The following is a 17,633-nucleotide window of genomic DNA, read 5'->3' as shown; positions in this document are numbered from 1 at the left end:
ACAAATAAAACTCGGTGTATACCTTTAACATCAAGGTTTGTTCTGCAGATGTTTAACATACCCTATATATTAAGCTGCAGTGCACAGCTATGAATGCTGAGGCCATCTGAGAATCAGACCACCTACTAGGGGATTTTAGGAGGTGAGGACCTCCCTCTACTGATCTCAAGGGAAAAAATCTGGCCTTTGTAGGTCCAGATTTCATTACAAATGCATAGTCGATCTCCTCTGAAGAGTGAGAAAGTTGAGCTAGCGTGAGGATGGGATGTAAGTGCTGGAAATAGCAGCTCTGTGCCAAGTGATACAGTTCCTCATTTGGTCTGCCATGTGCCGGTCTGACTGCCCTAGCTGTTGTCTGGATCCGGTTGACTGTTGGCAGAGGTTGAATGCTTCCTGAGAACAAATCACTTTATTGTTCATGTTTGCTCATGCACTGCCTTTTGGGAGCATGGTTCGTGTTGGTAGCAAGAAGCAGGGCCATCAACACCATGTGAATTGTTTGTCAAGCCATGTGTCTCACTGAAAGTTTTGCCCTTTTCTCCAACTGCTTTCCTCTGGATTGAATTTGCAGTGTCCTAATGGACTAGCTCCTACTAAGCAGCTGACTTGTTTATTGGTTTTGTTGTTGTTAACTCGGTAGGTTGTGGCCTACCATGATTTTCCACAAAACTGGCTCCTTTCTTTTTTCCTCTTTTTCCGAGTGAGCAGCTGAGAACTGACCTGAGGCAGCTCTAGGATTTGAGGAAAACAGTTGCTTTGATTAAGCCCTCTCCATCCTCAAGCCCTGGATGAAAAGTGGGTGTTTGAAACGGCCAGAATTTCCACTAACTGTACTGAAAGCTCCATGCCAAGGAGCTCCTATTCATGAGCCACCACCTAGGGAGAGGTCCATTGGCAAACCACAGCAGCAGTTCTCAAAGAGTCACATCACTCCATACCCCAGCAATACTGGCTACAGCAGCCATTGCTGTCCTGTCTCTGCACAGATCCAGGGACTGGGGTTGTCCAGAGCGACTACACCAGTGTAGCCATGCTGTTACTGGGGAAAATCATGGATCGTGAGCCAGCACAACTGGTCCCATGGCTCATAGTCATCCTCAGTGCCTACGTGACATGAAGACATGAGCAGCTTAGCCCATAACTAAGGTTTTTAGGCCCTACCGTGGTACACAGTAACAGCAAGAAGAATTTGGATTGCTTCTCCCAAAGCTTAAAAATTGGTCAGTTTGAGTTCCAGTCATATGTACGTGGAGCTGACCTGAAGTTTAGTGTCATCTTCTCACTCAGATTCAGGACCTGACCATTGCTGAGCATAGCTCCCCATTTATGCAGGATGGGAGAGAAAGAATTTACTTTTGATTCATTTTCCTCATGGATGAGAAACTTTAAGTAGCTACATGGCTGTTTCCTGTACCATACGTTACAACCTGAGTGTCCTGTGGGTAGGTACAAGGAGTGAGCATCCTAAGACTGTATTCCCCTCTAACCTTTGCTGTTCTGGCTCTGAAGAAGCAGGTGGTGAGGATGCAGGTTTTCACAAAGCCATGCTGCGCATTGCAGGAAGGTGGGTCTAAGCAACTGTGAACTTCCACAAATCTTGTTGGGGCTTCCAAGGTTCTCTGAAGCCACACTTACGGCAGCTAAAGCAGAAGACAGTGACATTAATTGTACGTCACTTCCCAAGTTACCCAGAAATGGCAGCAATGAGAACCAATTTCATCAGGTCCCAGGAGGGTGTTCTGGCTCCTGGGTCCTTGTCATGTGCAGGTCAAGGCTTTCAAACCAGACGCAGCCCAGGTGATGTTACACCTTTCTGGTGATAATAACGCATTTGCATCTGTGGAGTCCAATCTAAAGAAGAAATATCTTTTCTGTATGTCTTATTATTTTCACTGCTTGTTACTGGTGAGATCGATCGCTTCCCCTGCACAGCTGCGAGGAGGCAGCTAGCTTTCCGCAAGCACTTTCTCCTTGCTGGCAGCAGGGGATGGTTTGAGCCTTCACAGAAAGCTGATAGTTTTTTTTCAGGTGCCTTAAATGAGTTTCGGAAGGAACCTCAGCACATGCATAAAAATCTGTCCCTTTATCCTGCAGCAGTGACCTCTCTGAAGAGCGTCCTTGTAGTTTCCTGTCTCTGCTTCCTTCCCTCACTCTAATGTTTTGTTTTGTTTGTGGAGGTTTGCCTTATTTCTTCCTGCAAGGGGAATTATTCCAGTAGGCTGGATTATGTTTGTGCATTACAGAGGGGAAAGAAGCTTTGAAAGGCACTCATCCCACGCTGGAAATCTCTGAAAATCAGCTTGACGTTTGGTGCTTGTTTCGTTGTAGCCTCTTTCCTGTCACCTGTACCACAGTGTCTTCCTGCAGCAGACCTGATCCCAAAGGAGAGCTTTTCTGTCTCTGTATTATGCAGGAATCTCCTTCCTTTTGTGCTGGGTCTGATTAAAATCTCCCATTAGCTTTACCTTCTGACTTCTGACCCTGATGCTTTATGCAAAACTCATTTCCTAATGAGAACAGTTTTGGGCAAGTCAGCTACTGAAGTGCTTTATTGCCAGCAGTGAGACTTCTGGGCTTCATTAGAGGCCTCTCAAACCATCCCTGGGCAATGGGAACGGGACTGTGTGTTGCTAGATGAACTGTAAGAATATTTTGCTTCTTTCTTCCAGCATCGGCAGCTGCTGTGGGCAAAGCTGCCTTATCTTCTGTGAAGCTGGCTGGTCCTGCGGCTTGGCATAGTTACTGGTGTTGCCCACGTGTTTCTTTGAATGACCTTCCTCTGGGCTGTGAGTGTGGTTTGTACCAGGAATACCCTGTCCTTGCTTGAAAATCAGCTCCTGGGGAAATATGTTCTTGCTTAGGCACATTTGAGATGGTGGAGGGGGTGTCATTGCCACGGCCTTAGGGGTGTGCTGTGGGTTAACCCAGCCCTGCACAGCCACTTGGTCATTCCCCCCGATGTGAAACTGTTTAGGATTACTAAAAGAATCGATGTCAGAGTAATTTTAATGGAAATTTATAAATGTGTGATTCGACACATGCAAACAGAGATTGTGTCTGTATTGGTAATGATTTATATAGGATTGGATTAAAGTGATTTATACAGAGTTGAAATAATGCCTACAGAAACTGAAGGTAAATGGGAATAAGGGGGACCTTCCTGTTGAGTCACAAGGCTCAGATTAGATCCCCTCACTTCCTAAACTCCGGCAGAGTCTTGATGAGGTTGGACCTAGTCCTAGTCTCAGACTGGGACAACCGTTTATGTCTAATGGAAATTAACTTTAAATTTAAACTCTAAATTCCTTAAAAGAAAGTTGTGTAGAGGGGTTAAAGGGTAAGGGAAAAATCAATCTGTTGAGTCACAAGATTCAGAACAGCCCCCTTGCTCTTTAAACTTCCCCTCAGGGAGGAGTGGAGGTGCAGCTGTTTCCAGTCTTAGTCTCAGACCTGGTCAATGGTTTATGTTTAATTAAAGAAAGATAGGGAATAAGGAAATCCTCCTGTTGAGTCATGAGGTTCAGTCTAGAACCCTTGCTTTGGCTGGATCTAGACTTAGGGGCTCACTGTTGGGACCACTATTTATAGGGTAATAACAAATGTTTGGCTTTAGCCAGTGTAAATTTTCATCCTGGTGTCCTATCTTTGTGAGGAGTGAGTGATTTACCATCTCAAAAGAACTCCTGGTATGACAAGGGAGTATCCAAGCCTTCCTGTTATCTGTGGTCCTCCCTGCCTTTGTTAGGCAAGTAGAGTTAATGGTCAGGGGGGCACCCAGATGTCCAAGCCCATGCATGTATGCAAAGGCTAACAGGAATTCTTAGGGAAGCAGATGGGTCCAGGACAGAGTGAGGGGGATGAACCACCACACACCCCCTCAAGTGGGATGGGGAGAGAAGCAGAAGGGTAAAAGTGAGAAAACTGGTGAATTGAGAGAAAGGCAGTTTAATAGGTAAAGCAAAAGCTGTTTGCACAGCAAAGCAAAATACATAATTCACTCACTGCTTCTCACCAGAAGACAGGCATTTAGCCATTTCCAGGAAAGCAGGAACAGTTACATCATGCATAACTGTTACTTGCGAAGAAAGACAACATGACTCCTTATTTCTCCCAGTTTTTATTGCTTAGTGTGATGGCACATTGTCTGGGATATCCCTTTTGTCAGTTGGGATCATCTGTCCCTGCTCTGTCTCCTACCAGTTCCTTGTGCACCCCTAGCCCACTCACTGGCCAGATAGCATGAGAAACAAGAGACAGTCTTCATGCGAAAGCATCCCTGCCTTATCAGCACTGTTTTGGTTCCAAATCCAAAACATAATGCCTTACCAGCCTCTATAGAGAAAATTAATTCCATGCCTGCCACAGCTAGGACAGGGTGCATGTCTGTTTGTTATGCTTTGCACAGAATTGGCCATAGCCTGCTATGAGCAGAACAGTGAGACTCAGGAGAGGTGGTAGCTCTTCTGAGTCCAGCTGTGCACCAGAGGAACTGGGTGGGTGGTGGAAGGGGCTGCTCTAGGGCTGGCACAGTTACTGGGCACAGACCCATTAGAGTAGAAACTGGGGGTTCCTGAACACTTGGTGGGGGGAGGATCTGAGAGGTTGGCCATACAACCCTGACAGGAGTGAGGGCTGTTGGTTGTCTGCTCCATCTCCAGGGGGTTCCCTCAGTTAAGATGGGAGGGAAGGTTACCCAAAAGCCCTGAAGTACTGGCTACCACGGATGGGGGTCTCTGTGCTTCCAACTGTGAGGGACTGCTGAGAAGGATTTTCCCCCAACTTCTCTGCTGTTTTGGTCATTCCTTTGTACTCTGTGATGGATCAAAGAGAGCAAAACCGCACTGGTTCAGCAAAGGTTCCTGCTACTGCAGCAGCAGTTCCAAATCAGACTGTCACTGCCTGACTGCCTGAGCTGTTGCAGGCTCCTGTCGTACCCCAAGCAGGATTATCACTGTTTTTAACCATGAATGCACTGTTGCTATACCTGGCTTTCTGTGCAGACTTGTGCTCTGAAACAAAAGGAAGGGGAAAGCAAAGATGTTAACATCTCTGGTTGCTAATGTAACACCAGATAGACAAGAAAGTTGCATTTCAGCCTGGTTTATTGCCCAGTGTGATTTGTATGCACAGATTCTCTTACAGAAGCTCAAACCTTCAGTTTGACCTGCACACCTTTAATTGTATTGGCACCATTTACTTTCTATTACGCTTAACATGAAACTGAGGTTTCCCGTTAAGGTAAGAACCAGGAATGGGAACTACACCACCACACCCACTTTCAGACTTTGAACATCACAAAGATGTTGAGAAATACCTCTGTGGCTCCAGTTCAGGATAGTTGTCCTAAATGCAAAGGTACCAGCTTTACTGTCTCCTTGTTTTAACTCCTTCCAACCTGGAGAGAGCTTTGCACCTGCCTCAGGGTAGACAGGGAGATTGCAAGAGACAGAGCAGGGGAGATGGTGGCTGCTTCTGAGCCTGGCTGGAGTGCAGCAGCTGAGACTGGGACTGGGCAGGGTTCTGGGTAGGAACACTGCAAAAACGTGGAGAATGAGTTCTAGGGATAGTCCTGCTTGTAATTCAATCCATGTTATTTAATCTGAGGTTCCCGTTTGTTGATGGTAGGAGTGACTTATGATCCCTTAGTGTTGTCACATGTGTTCTTACAGCAAGGTAAAGTGGTTTGTGCCGGATAAATGCCCAAAGGGTTGCTCTATGCATAGGGAGGGTGCAGTGGGAGACCTGCAGTGCTGTGCTTGGGGACAGTGAATTATTTTGAGCCTGGTGGGCCCACGGCATTTCAGGCCAACAGAGCAGAGATGCAACATAGAGATGGACTCATGATTGAGGGGTGGACTTAGCAATGGACACTATTATCCAGGTTATTCACAAGTGTGAACACTGCACACAGCCTCTCGTGCTCTGACTGTTACAAGAGACGGACCCTGACATTATGGACCAGATGGACTCAGCAGCTTTATAGGGACTAGTCCGTGCACTATGACAAGAGTGAACTTAGATAAAAGTGATGGTATATTGAAAATGTGGGATCTCAGCATGACGTGAATGGTATGGAATAAGGGGTGGATAATGTCCTGGGTTTAGCAGTAGCAGTCATTTTTTGTCCTTCTTGGTAGCTGGTGAAGTGCTGTGTTTTGACTTTTGGGCTGGGCACAGAGCTGATAACAATGATGTTTTGGTTTGGCCAAGGACTTTGTGGGCCTCATGCTCTGCCAGGGAGGAGGGAAGCCGGGAGGAAGCAGAGACAGGACACCTGACCCAAACTGACCAAAGAGGTATTCCATACCACAGCACGTCATGCCCAGGAGGTAACTGGGGAGTTACCCAGAAGGGGACAGTGGACTGCAGGGTTGGAGGAGGTATCGGTTGGTGCTTGGTTGGGCTGGGGGGGCGAGTTATCGGTCGCCTGGTGATGGGGTGTTGTATTCTCTTCCCTTGTTATTCCTTTATCATTACTATTACTGGTGGCAGCAGTAGTGATTTGTGTTATACCTTAGTTACTAAACTGTTCTTATCTCAACCTGTGGCAGTTGCACTCTTTCTGATTCTCCTCTCCATCCCTCCGAGAGTAGGGGGAGGGCAAGAAGTGGGGGGGGGGGAGTGAGTGAAAGCTCTCTGGCTGGGTTAAACCACGACACCTGGAAACTTAAAATGTTAACATGATCAGTAGTAGTTTACGTTTATTTTCTTCTTCAGGCACAGTTTGAAGCTACTGTTTATGACCCTGAAGGACAGAAATAGATTTGGTTTGTCGGGACAGCCGCATGTCTCCCCCACTCATGTGGTTCAGGGAGGGATAGCTCCTACATCCTCTTAGGCTCACAGTGATATTGCAAAACTTCTGATCCTGTGTCTATATAAGATTGGCCCATGCTGCACCTGCATCAGCTAAGAGCTGTTACATAGCACCTGGCTTTTCCTCCACGTTCACTGATCATTCAACCCATGCTGAAGGTCGGGGCTGTGTAAACCCAGCCCAGGTCTTTCAACCCGCAGCTAATGGGGGGCACAGTAAAAGTGCAGCATGTCTGCTCCTTGCACGGACCAATGCAGCTACCTTTCGCTTGCAGCCTGAATTCTGTTTTTTCCTGCCACGCTTCTACAGGCAGCATCTGGTTTGTTTTCTGAGTATTACTCAAGTATCTTATTCCAGCACAAGGGATGGAGCGGGTTACAGTTGTCTGGCCTGCTGGTGGAGGAAGCAGTGACAAATAAAAGCTCCTTAAGTACAGTGTACATTCTTCTGCCCTTCCTCCACGCATGTATCAGTTGCTTTTCCAGATTACTGAGAAAAGCAACTGTGTCTGAAGTGTGTTGGTTCTCCCTTTGCAAGCAATGAAGAAGATAATTTTGCTGGCAGTGCTGCAGCTCAGCCTAAGGCTTGCTGCTGAATGGTTGATCCCCAAGGCCAACAGGAGCTGTGGAGGAACCCAGCTGGGATTCAGGACCAGCCCAGGATGGAGCTGCCTGCAGTGGCAGGGCTTCCCTCCTCCCCTGCCCACCCCAGCACCCACTGCCTGCAGGAATGGGAAATGTGCACTGGCCCCTTCCCTACTTCTGCAACACTTGGGCCTGGGTGCTGGCTCCCTCTGGGCTCTGGGGTGCCTACGAGTCTGTGCATATTTAAGCCTTATCCATCAGCTGGTTCCCTGTGGCTGCCATCACCCTCCTTCGGCATCATAACAGCCTGGCTGAGCTGCCATTACCACCCAACAGTGGGTCTCCTCCCCCCCAAGACACTCTCTGGGCTGTGCTAAGGGGGTGATAGGATTCACCCCCAACTCCTGAACAAAACCAGACAATAGTGGAAGGACAACCAGGGATGGAGGGAGGGAGTGGGAAAAGGTTTTCCAGGTGTTGTTTCTGCCACAGCCTGATGCAGCAGCACTTGATCTCTCTCCAAGGCAGCTCGGCCTTGTGGCCGCTGCACCATTCAGGGGGCTGGTGATAGCCAAGTCCTTCTTCAATGGGGCTGTGGGACCATTTCCACTGGTTACAAGGCTGCTGGTAACTGGTGGTGGTGTCCACACACCTGTGGCTGGATGTAATGGCCAGGCACACAGCTTTTGGGTGACCTTTCCCATGTTAAGCACAGCTTGCACAACCCTCATGGCTCGCTCTGGGCTTATAAATCTCGACTTTGTTTGTTGTGGAAATTTCACTGGAGTAGGGAGCTGAAGAGGGACTTCACTGCTACTGAAACCTGGCAAGCACCCAAAGGGGAGGGTGGCTGCGACGCACATCTCAGCCCTTCAGACACTGCATTCCTCCCGAGATTTCCAGTCTTTGCATCTCTGTCCCTACTTCTGGAAGATAGATAACAAACAAGCCTGCCCCCCGGGCAGCATCCCTCTGCTGTCCCCTGCCAGAAGAGATGCCTGGGCAGGAGTAGAAGCTCGTCAGAGTCAGTAGGAAATCCTGGGCAGGGATTCCCTTGGAGCCTGGACACCTGCATCTTACAGGTTTTGAGTCAGAGTTGTCCTCCTTTTCTGAGCCCCGTCACCTAGCCCAGAGGTGGGTTTGATGAGGTCCATGTGCTCCACAGGTGTGAATCAATGCAGCTTCAGCAACTTCAGGCATCCTCCGATGGTGTCCAGGGTGTGAGGATCAACTGCCTTGTCTGATCAGTGCTGAGAGCTGCGACAATGATGACTTCCCTGGACAGACGGACACACGCACACACATCTCTGCCTCTGCTGTAGGGGAGTTTGTGACATTTTTTCAGGCAGTTCAGGTATTGTGGCAAACAGAGCAGAAAATCAGAAGAGGAAAAGGCTGCAAGAGACAGGAAGGAAAGAGAAGCAGGAGGTACTTGTGCAATCTCCCGCATGGGGTTTCCCCTGGGTTTGTGCACATCCCTGCTGTGTCACCCACGGTCACAGAGTTCATCTTTAGTTTGTGTCCCTTGGAGTGTTACATACCTTGCTGGAGACGCTGTGCCAGTGAAAAGCCCTGGTGTTAGGCTGTGGAAGGTGGGTACAGCTCTTGCTGGGGTATACCTGAGCCCCACCTGAGTCTGCAAGAACATGTGTGGGCTTCCGCAGGCTCCAGTGCTTCACCCCAGGCCTTGCAGAGGCAGGACCCGGTGCAGTGCAGGGGATGGTGCTGTCCCACCAGCAGCATGCTTCCAGACAGCTTCCTGTGCAGCCCTGGCCCCAGGGAACTCATGAACACTTTGTACAGTGGCTCCTCTGAGGGAGGGTTTTGCAGCGTTTCCAGGTGAAGGGGTGGCTCGTACAGCGATGCCCACCCCGCTGCCAGCCAGGGAACAGAACAGAGGACCCCCTTCTCTGCCCCTGTCCCTGCGCAGCAGACAGAGCCCCACTGTTGGTCAGGGGAAGTTTGGTGAGGGCAGAAGGGAGGAAAACGCTCCTGGCGGGTTTTGTCTCTCAGAGCCAAGCACGGTCCTGTTAGGAGCTTGTGATCCTGGTTTCTCTTTTCAGATACATCTATTTATTTTTTTAGACTGCTGGCCCTTGCTCAAAGGGACCCAGGCTGAGTCCATCCCCACTGGTCGACCGCTTGCTTGTGCCTCATCCTGGCCCTGCTCATGCTGGTGAGAGCTTCAGCTCCTCAGCCATGAAAGCCGCTCTCTCAGCGAGGGTGTGGATGTCTCCCCTTGGCCAGGAGCCTGTGCCGGCAGCAGGCGCTGGGGGGGAGCTCAGCACGCTGGCGCTGGGAAGACTGGGGCAGTGTTCGGGGCCGAGGGCTGCTGAAAGGGCTCAGTGTGTGCTGAGCGTGAGTCACCCGGGCTGGAGGGCAGCTGGAGCTGCTGCAGGAGGGGCCAGCACCCACAGAAAGGTGGTGAAATGAGTATCATTAATGTGGAGTGGGGGCAGAAGGAAAGAGGGAGGTTGGGGCAGAGGGATCTGGGTGACAAAACCTGCACGTGTGCATGGGCTTGGGGAGGGGGCAGCGAAGGCGGGGTTCACCTGCGCCCCAGGTACATCGCTTAACCTTCATGTGCCAAGCAAACAAAGCCTGGGGAAGGGCTGGGTGAGCCTGGGAAAGCTTTGTGAGGTCCTCAAGATGGGGAACTGCCTTGTGTCACCCTCTGGTGCCCCAAGCACTGGCTTCAAGGCTGGTGCTCCACCCTGGCTGGTGCCAAGCAGCCCTGGAGCCGCTGGTTTTCTTTGGCTGTAGCTCGGGCTCAGTTTGGCGGTGTTCTTCCCGGTCTGGCTGATACACACCTGGGCAGCTGCCAGGCTATGCCAGCCCCTTAAGGTTCCTCAGCATCATCTCTTGATCCCCAGGGATGTCACCTGCTGTAGCAGACCCTGCAGGCAGCCCGTCCCATCTTCTGCATCTGACAGTGCCAGTGGTTCAGTGCCATTCCCTAAAGGAAAGGTGGCTTTTGGTGACATCCCAGTTAGGACCTCTTCATCTGGCTGCATGTGAAGTAGGGATGGTTTTGGGGTTTGGGTTGAACACAAGCACGAATGGGAAGGTTTGGGTCCAAACAGCTTTGTCCATAGGGGTGCCAGCACCCAAAGAGGTCCCTCGTGATGTGTCCAAGGTTTATCTGCATCCTAATGTCTTCAAGAGGTATCATGTGCTCATGCAAGACACCAGCATGTGTGCAAAAGAGTAGAGGCCCTGTGGGGTTCAGCTTGCCCCAGTCCTCAAGCCGCTGGAGACGGCAGGAAGCCGGGACTAGTGCAGAGAGTGTGAGTGCAGAAAGCGATCCAGCGGTGGCTGGTGAAGAGGGGCATCCAAAGCAGAGATGCTTTTTAATGGGGTTTTATCTGGCTGAACTGCAAAGGAGCTGACCTTTGCTGAAAAGTCCCACTAAGAAATTTCCTGCTAGCACAAGTAACCGCAGCCCGAAAGCAGAGGGTCTCAGCAGCCGAGCAAATGGGGAGGGCTGCTGATGGATGGCTCCAGGCAGCTGAGAGGGAGCTCCTGTGCCTCTAGACCTGCAGAAAACCACTCCAGGAGCTAGGAATAATCTTATTGGCTTGTTGGCTGCTGTCCCAGAGGCAGTTCCTCCACCACAGCTCTGGTTCATTGATCTGTGGGGCCCCAGAGCCAAACTCCACAGTCACATGCCCCATGTTGACGCTGTGAGCTGCTGGTGCCAGGGATTGTCCCTTCCACCTCACCCCGAGGACCTTTCCATCCTCCTCTTTCCATGTTGTCCAGCTCCCCATCCTTACCCACCTCTCCCTAACGCTGGGGAGATCTTCAAGGCTCTGGCCCTACATGAGTGACCTCTTAGGGTGGTGCTTTTCTGTTCTGTTGTCACCAGTGGCAGCAGTAGGATGAAGGAAAGTAAAACACTATGGGGAGCACAGTGTGATGACACAGATGTGGTGGAAGGACCCCTGAGAGTCATCACTTTGCTCCTCCACCCTGCAGCAGGAGTCAATTTCCCATGGTGAGGCAGGGATCAACCCAGCAGCAGCGTCTGGAGCCTCCCTGGACCAAGATGCTAGAAACACCAGAGCCACGGCAGAACCATTATCCCAACGGATGGCACAGGGCTGTAGCTGTGCTTGCTGTGAGTAAGGGAAGGAGCTGGATCCATGCATTAACTCACTGGCCATCTCAGCCCACAGCATGACTTCACCGTCGGGTGAACATCCCACCATGGAAACCAAACCTCAGGAATGCAGCTGGGTGTGCCGGCTCGGCTCTCTTCTCCTCTCCTGAGGGCTCTTGCACGGCTAAAAGACTCCCAGGCTAGCAAACTGCTGTTGCCACCTCTCCCAGCAGCTGCCTGAGCTGGGCTGGGAGGCAATGTCCATGCAAGGGTCATTGCTGTACAGGGTGGGTGCTGCCTGGGGCTGGCACTGTGGGTGCTGGGTGCTTCCATCCCTTCTTGCACATGCAGGAGCAGGGAGCTTTGCCATGGCCTTCATCCAGCAGCCCCAGCCAAACAGGGGGAAATCTGTATTCCGCATGCCCTCTTTCTCTTGCTGGACATGGACCCACCAGTGGCTGCAGCAGAGGCCAGGTCTGGCACAGGCAGTGAGCAGCAGCCAAGTGATGATTAATGACGAGCAGAGGCACAGGCCAGGGATGTCTGAGTCGCCTCTGCCTCCGTCCTGAACCAATTTGGCCCAAAAAGGCTAATGTGAGCGTTTGTGCGTCTGCTGGCCCAGGAGGGGCCCGGACACAGCACAGGGTCTCGGCAGGCGCTGCGCCGGGGCCGCATGTTTTTCCACTTGGACTGGAGAGGGGCTGTGGGCAGGGAGCCACCGAGCTCAGGTGACTCCTGAGCCGCCCGTTTCATCTGACTCATGGGAGACATGGTGAGCACTCTCCTACCCGATGGAAAACACGTCGCTTGCAGCTCGTGGCTCCTGGGTCTGTGCCAGGCAGCAGGGCTTCCCAGGGCTGTGAGCGCAGCGTGCCTGCACCCTGAGCCCAGCCCGGGCTGGAGCTGCGAGAACAGCTTCTGTGGGCAGATGCCCAACCAGCGCTTCTGTCTGTGTCTGGCTCTGCAGGATGGTCAGGGTGGCAAGGCTGAGCAGGATAGAGGCATGGGCCCTGCAATGCGCAGGAGCATCTCTGCAGGCAGGTTCAGCATTGGCATGACATCATCGCTTTTCCAACCCTGCAAGCTGAGAATGCCTCCCTCCTGATTCCCTCTATTTTATCTTTGCTCTTTGGGAGGGTTCTGGATGCAGACAGCAGGACATGTCCTTACCTTCCCTTCCCAAGGCCAAGCACACCAAGGACGCAGACAGCAGGACAGGTCCTTCCCTTCCCCTCTCAAGGCCAAGCACACCAACATCCTCCCACCTTTCTGAATCTGGGCAGCATGAACGCGTCTCCCTTCTTAACCCCACATTCCCATTCTTCTAGGCCTTCTCCATCCTCTGTCTTCATGAGCTTGTTTTCTTCACAGCTACAGGTTCACAGGGCAAACACAGACCTTGATGCTTTCTGTGTGAGGCTGAATTGGGTGAGTAGAGAGGGAAACTGAGGCACAGTGGGATAAGCACTGCTCACAGGCCACACTGGGCAGGGAAAGACAAGCCAGGGCCTCTTGTGTTCACATCACTCCGCAGAGGCAGCACCACAAGCTGTCCTCTCCCTGCCCGCTGCCAGAGTTACAGTATTGGGCTCCCCCTGCTCCTTTGGGAAGGGAAATGTTTTCCCTTTCCCCTCCCTTCCCTGCTCGCCAGTGTGAGTCTGGTTTCCCCTGTGCGCTGCCGCCAAGCGCCTCTGGAACCACTGGAAAATGCATAAAAAGCCTGGGCAAGGCTGCGGTGAGGGTTACTCGCAGTCACAGCTGGATCCAGCTGCTGATTTAAAGCAACAGCACGGCCACACCGGGCTCCCCAGGAGACCCAGGCATCCCAGGGGCACAAATCCTCCAGGGACAGGAGGCAGCATCCATGCCGGGCAGCAGCCCCTAAGCTGGAGGGTGGCTTTTCTGCAGGGGAAACTGAGGCAGGGGCAGCCCAAGGAGGCAAACCCTTCACTGTATCCAGCCCCAGGGTTTTGCTCACCCAGGTGTGTTGAGTGCATCCCCCTGCCCTGCTCCTGCAGCTGCACAAAGGCCAGGGCAGCATTTCCCTGCCAACTCCAGCTCACATCCCACCTGTGGACATGGGTGCAACAGCATCAGCTCCACTAGCGCCATGCTATCACCCTGTCCCCTGCCTTTCCCTGAGCCTGTGTCATTTGGGTCTCACCTCATCCTCCTATACCCCAGCACTGCAGCTGTGGGGTCCGTGTCCCCTTCCCTGGACATTGTGCTCTCATGCGGTGGCCCAGAGGCAGGTTGGAGCTGCAAAGGGCAGCAATGGCTTGGGGACCCTCTAGCAGAGGCATCTGGGAGGCCCTGCAATCAAAGAAATCATGTAAATCCCAGGGGGTGATTCCAAGCAGGGCAGCAGATGTTGCTTTCAGCTATGGCTCGAGGTGTTGCAGCAGCCTCCACTGTTGCTGTGACAGCTGACAAGGCCAATGGAGCAGGTGGGAGACCCCAGTTTTGGGAGGGCAGAAAACCTCCTCCTGCTTCCACCCAGGAGCCGCACAGTCCCCATCTGGCAGAGTCGCTGGAATGGAAATGGCTGCAGGGCCCTGGGTTATTGGGTAAAATAACCCACCCTGTGCTCATGGTCTAGTTTATGGCCTTGTAAAGGATGGGGACGCCCAGGGAGTTTTCTGTGGGGTGGCTGTCTTTCGTGGCCTCCCACGTCAGATCTGGCCAGTAAATGTCATCTACCCCAGCTCCCAAGCTGGTGGTGTTCAGTCAGCAATAAACTGGGATAATAATTAATCCTAATTTGCCATGGGGAACAAGGGCTGGGACAGGGGTAGTGTTGGTCCCTGGTTGTGTTCCCTAACATTCCACGTGGCAAGGATGGGTGAGTCTGCCAGGTTTATTCTCTACCTGCTGGCACAGCCCAAGCAGCATCAAAAAAGGTGCTTAGAAAACAACTGTGCAGGGATAAAGTGACTTTCCATGTCCTATAGCATCCAGGATGTTTGCCTGCAAGTGACGTGCCTTGAGTCTGGCTCAGCTAAACAAACAGCAGCCTTGTCCTCTCTCCCCACCACAGGGTACGTCACAGGTGAGCGGTTTAACGAATTAAAACCTAAATGTGTGACCACCTCTTGCGGTCACTCTTGAGTCAGGCTGAGACCTTGGTCCTGCTCTAGGCACTCAGTGATCTCGGAGGAGAGGGCTTGTTTGGGTGTCCCCACAGGTCATGGGGCAACAGGACTTTGGCTTGTGTGGGAAACCCAGCCTGGGGACTATGGCAGTGGCACGAGGGCCATGATGTGTGACAGCTGCCAGGAGAAGAGATGAGCCTTTTTCTGTGTACATGGAATTTGCTGGAATGGAAAGGAATCAGAAAACAACAGAAAAAGCCCCCATAGCAAAGAAACCAGGACAGCTTTTCCCAGTGAAACAAAACCCAAACCATTAGTGGGAAAATACTGGCTGGGTCAACCTGCCACTAGCCAGTCCTCTGGGATTACATAAACTTCATAAAAAAAGCTCACTGCTTTCTTTGTACTTTCTTTTTTTCTTTTTTTTTCCCTTTTTTTTTTTTTTTTTTGAAAAGAAAAAGTATATATGTATATATTAAAAAAAATAATTTTAGTCCAGGTCTGCTTTGAAATGGGAAGAGGCTTCTTGCAACAAAAAAAAGCATTGCGGTTTGCTTTGAGAACATCTAAATGAGATGCTTTGGCATCATCCCAGTCCTCATCCTTTCCCTTTGCCCAAATGATGCCCCGTAGCCCTGTTAGGTGCCAGCTCCAAAGCCTCGCATCCCCACAGGTTGCTTGCCCCCATCTCTGGTGGTGGCGCTGGGAATGATGCTCAGGTGGGAGGCGAGTGTGTGGCACTGGTACTGACTGTCTCCAAATGGGTCCTGGGACTGGCAGCCACAGAGGTGGCTGGTGCCAGCAGAAGCTGATGTCATCATCTGATGATGGAATCTGTGCACCACTTTTCCTCCTGCATCCCCGTACAATACAGTGATGTTGTCCCTGAGTGTTACTTCTTGCAGGTCCCCTGCCAGCTTTTACAGGATCATGGTGTCACTGGCGTTGCTGAAGGCAAAGGAGCTCAGCTTTTCCGTGCCTGAAGAGTACCTGCCACCCAAAGGCCCTTCTCCAGACACCTGGAGCTCTGCCAACTGTGCCAGAAAGGCACCTGGTGCCTCCAAATTTCAGTCTAATGGCTTGGACCTAAGAAGTAAGGGTGCTGGGTGCTGCAGCAAAGGAGGGGTAGGGCGGTGGATTCCGGGATGGGCAGGAACAGCAGAGGTGCTGCCGGTGGCTGGGTTTGCTCCTGGTGAAGTGCTGCTGCCCCTAGCTCTGATTTTGGGCTAACAACAAAATTCAGGTTTCTCTTTTTCAGGCTTCACTCTCAGCTGAGGGGTTGCGGCTGCTCGGGTAAAACCTGCTCTGGCCAAGGGCTGGAAAGAGGCAAGGGGAAGGTCTGCGGAGGAGTTCTTTTCATTTTTCAGGAAGAAAACACTTTCAGTCTGGTTTTAACCTTCCTGCTGCCTTTCTGCTTTCCCAGGGTGAGTCTGGGCAGCACAAAAACACAGGTTTGTCCAAAACCGTTCTATCTAAAGATGAAACAAATGTAAAACATGCTGCTTCATCTTAAGAGTCAGCCTTGAAACAGAGCTTGTGGTGCCAGAGGTGCCTAGGATAATGCTTATCTCTGTCATGAGTAGCTCCAGACCTGACACTGTTTGAGTCTTTAATGACTATCAGAAGTAAGGTTTTCCACAGGCAGCATGCCCCAGGTGTGCAGGTGCTCTCAGTGGGATGTGCATCGGTCCACACAGAGGGAGGTGGGAGCAGGGCCTGCCTGCACAGAGAGAATCATTTGAGCCGAAACCCTGTGCATCAGCACAGGAGCATCTGGGAAGTCCTCGCACTCAGGGCACTTTCCTGCAGGGAAGCAGCCATCCGAAAGGCAGGAGCCTGGGAGCATGGCTGTCAGAACTCCCTGCCACAGGTTGTCATGAGCCCTGCACCAGGCATGGAAGTGGCTCTGCTGCAGGGAGAGCAGGGCTCATCAGGCACACTACACCATGGCTGGCACTGGCCTTGCCAGCTGGACGTGCTGATGCCTGGGGATCAGAGAGCCCTAGGAGCCTGTCGTACACCAACAGCATCTGGGTGTCCCCTGCAGCTGCAGCATGTGCTCCAGTCTGTGCTCCCCATGGTGGGGATGCTGCTGCCATCCCTGTCCCCATCGTGGTCCCAGGGCATGTTGCAAGGAGGAGACGGTGGCTGTGCTTTTGGTGCTTCGCTTCACATCCCTTTGTGACTGTGAAGGGGAGGTTCTCCGTTGCAGTATCCCTCCAGGAGAAGGCAGAGTGGGGTGAGTTCCCAGCCATGGGCCAGTGTGCACCTACAACCCCTGTGTTACAGGGATGAGACACGTCCCTCTCACATCCCACTCTTGTCAAGCGGATATCAGTGTCAGGGCTTCTCAGCGTAGCCCTAACAGCCTTTAACCGTGCCTCTCACAGCCATGATTTTCTTGTGGCTATGAGTTCAGCAGATACAGACTTCCCTGTGGGCAAGAGGAACAGACTACAAAGGAATCAGGGAAGGTGTGTAGGGACCTTTGGTGGTGACAAGGCTGTGGGGCGCTGCAGAGCTGGTGCAGCCTGTTTGGGCAGTGTTTTCCGGGGGAGCCTTCACAGCCCCCAGGACACAGAGCTGCAGGGCATCTGGGAAAGTGATAAGCTGAGATAAGGATTGAGAAGCAGGTCTGGAGAAAGCTATGTAACTTTCCTCCGCAAACTGAGCTGCACTTGGGGTTTCTTTGGAGCAGGACCAAATGCTGCTTGAGTAGCGAAGGTTGTGTGGGTCCCACTGTGTGTTCAGCCTCGGAACAGAAGAGCCTTTCCCATGACAAGCACAGTGTTTCCCAGGGGTAAAGGGAAGAGCCTTACTAGTGTGAAATGCAGAGGGGTTGCAGGGCGAGGGACTGGGATATCTCTGCTGGCCAGGAAAGGAAATATCCAAAGGATTTCCTGGAGTCTTCCCAGCCTGGCTTCATGGCTGACACGGGTGGCTGGTGGGGATGGGACGATGACAAAAAGGGAGAAATTACAGAAACGATGGAGATTTATTTTCTTGTCTGAAAAAGACCCTCAATTGAAATGCTACCC

The sequence above is a fragment of the Neopsephotus bourkii genome, unplaced genomic scaffold, assembly GCF_033783945.1.
Source record: "Neopsephotus bourkii isolate Nb327-2 ecotype Australia unplaced genomic scaffold, CSIRO-AGI_Nbou_v1 NB_369, whole genome shotgun sequence".
Classification (NCBI taxonomy): Eukaryota; Metazoa; Chordata; class Aves; order Psittaciformes; family Psittacidae; genus Neopsephotus; species Neopsephotus bourkii.
Note: the sequence above shows the minus strand (reverse complement) of the source record.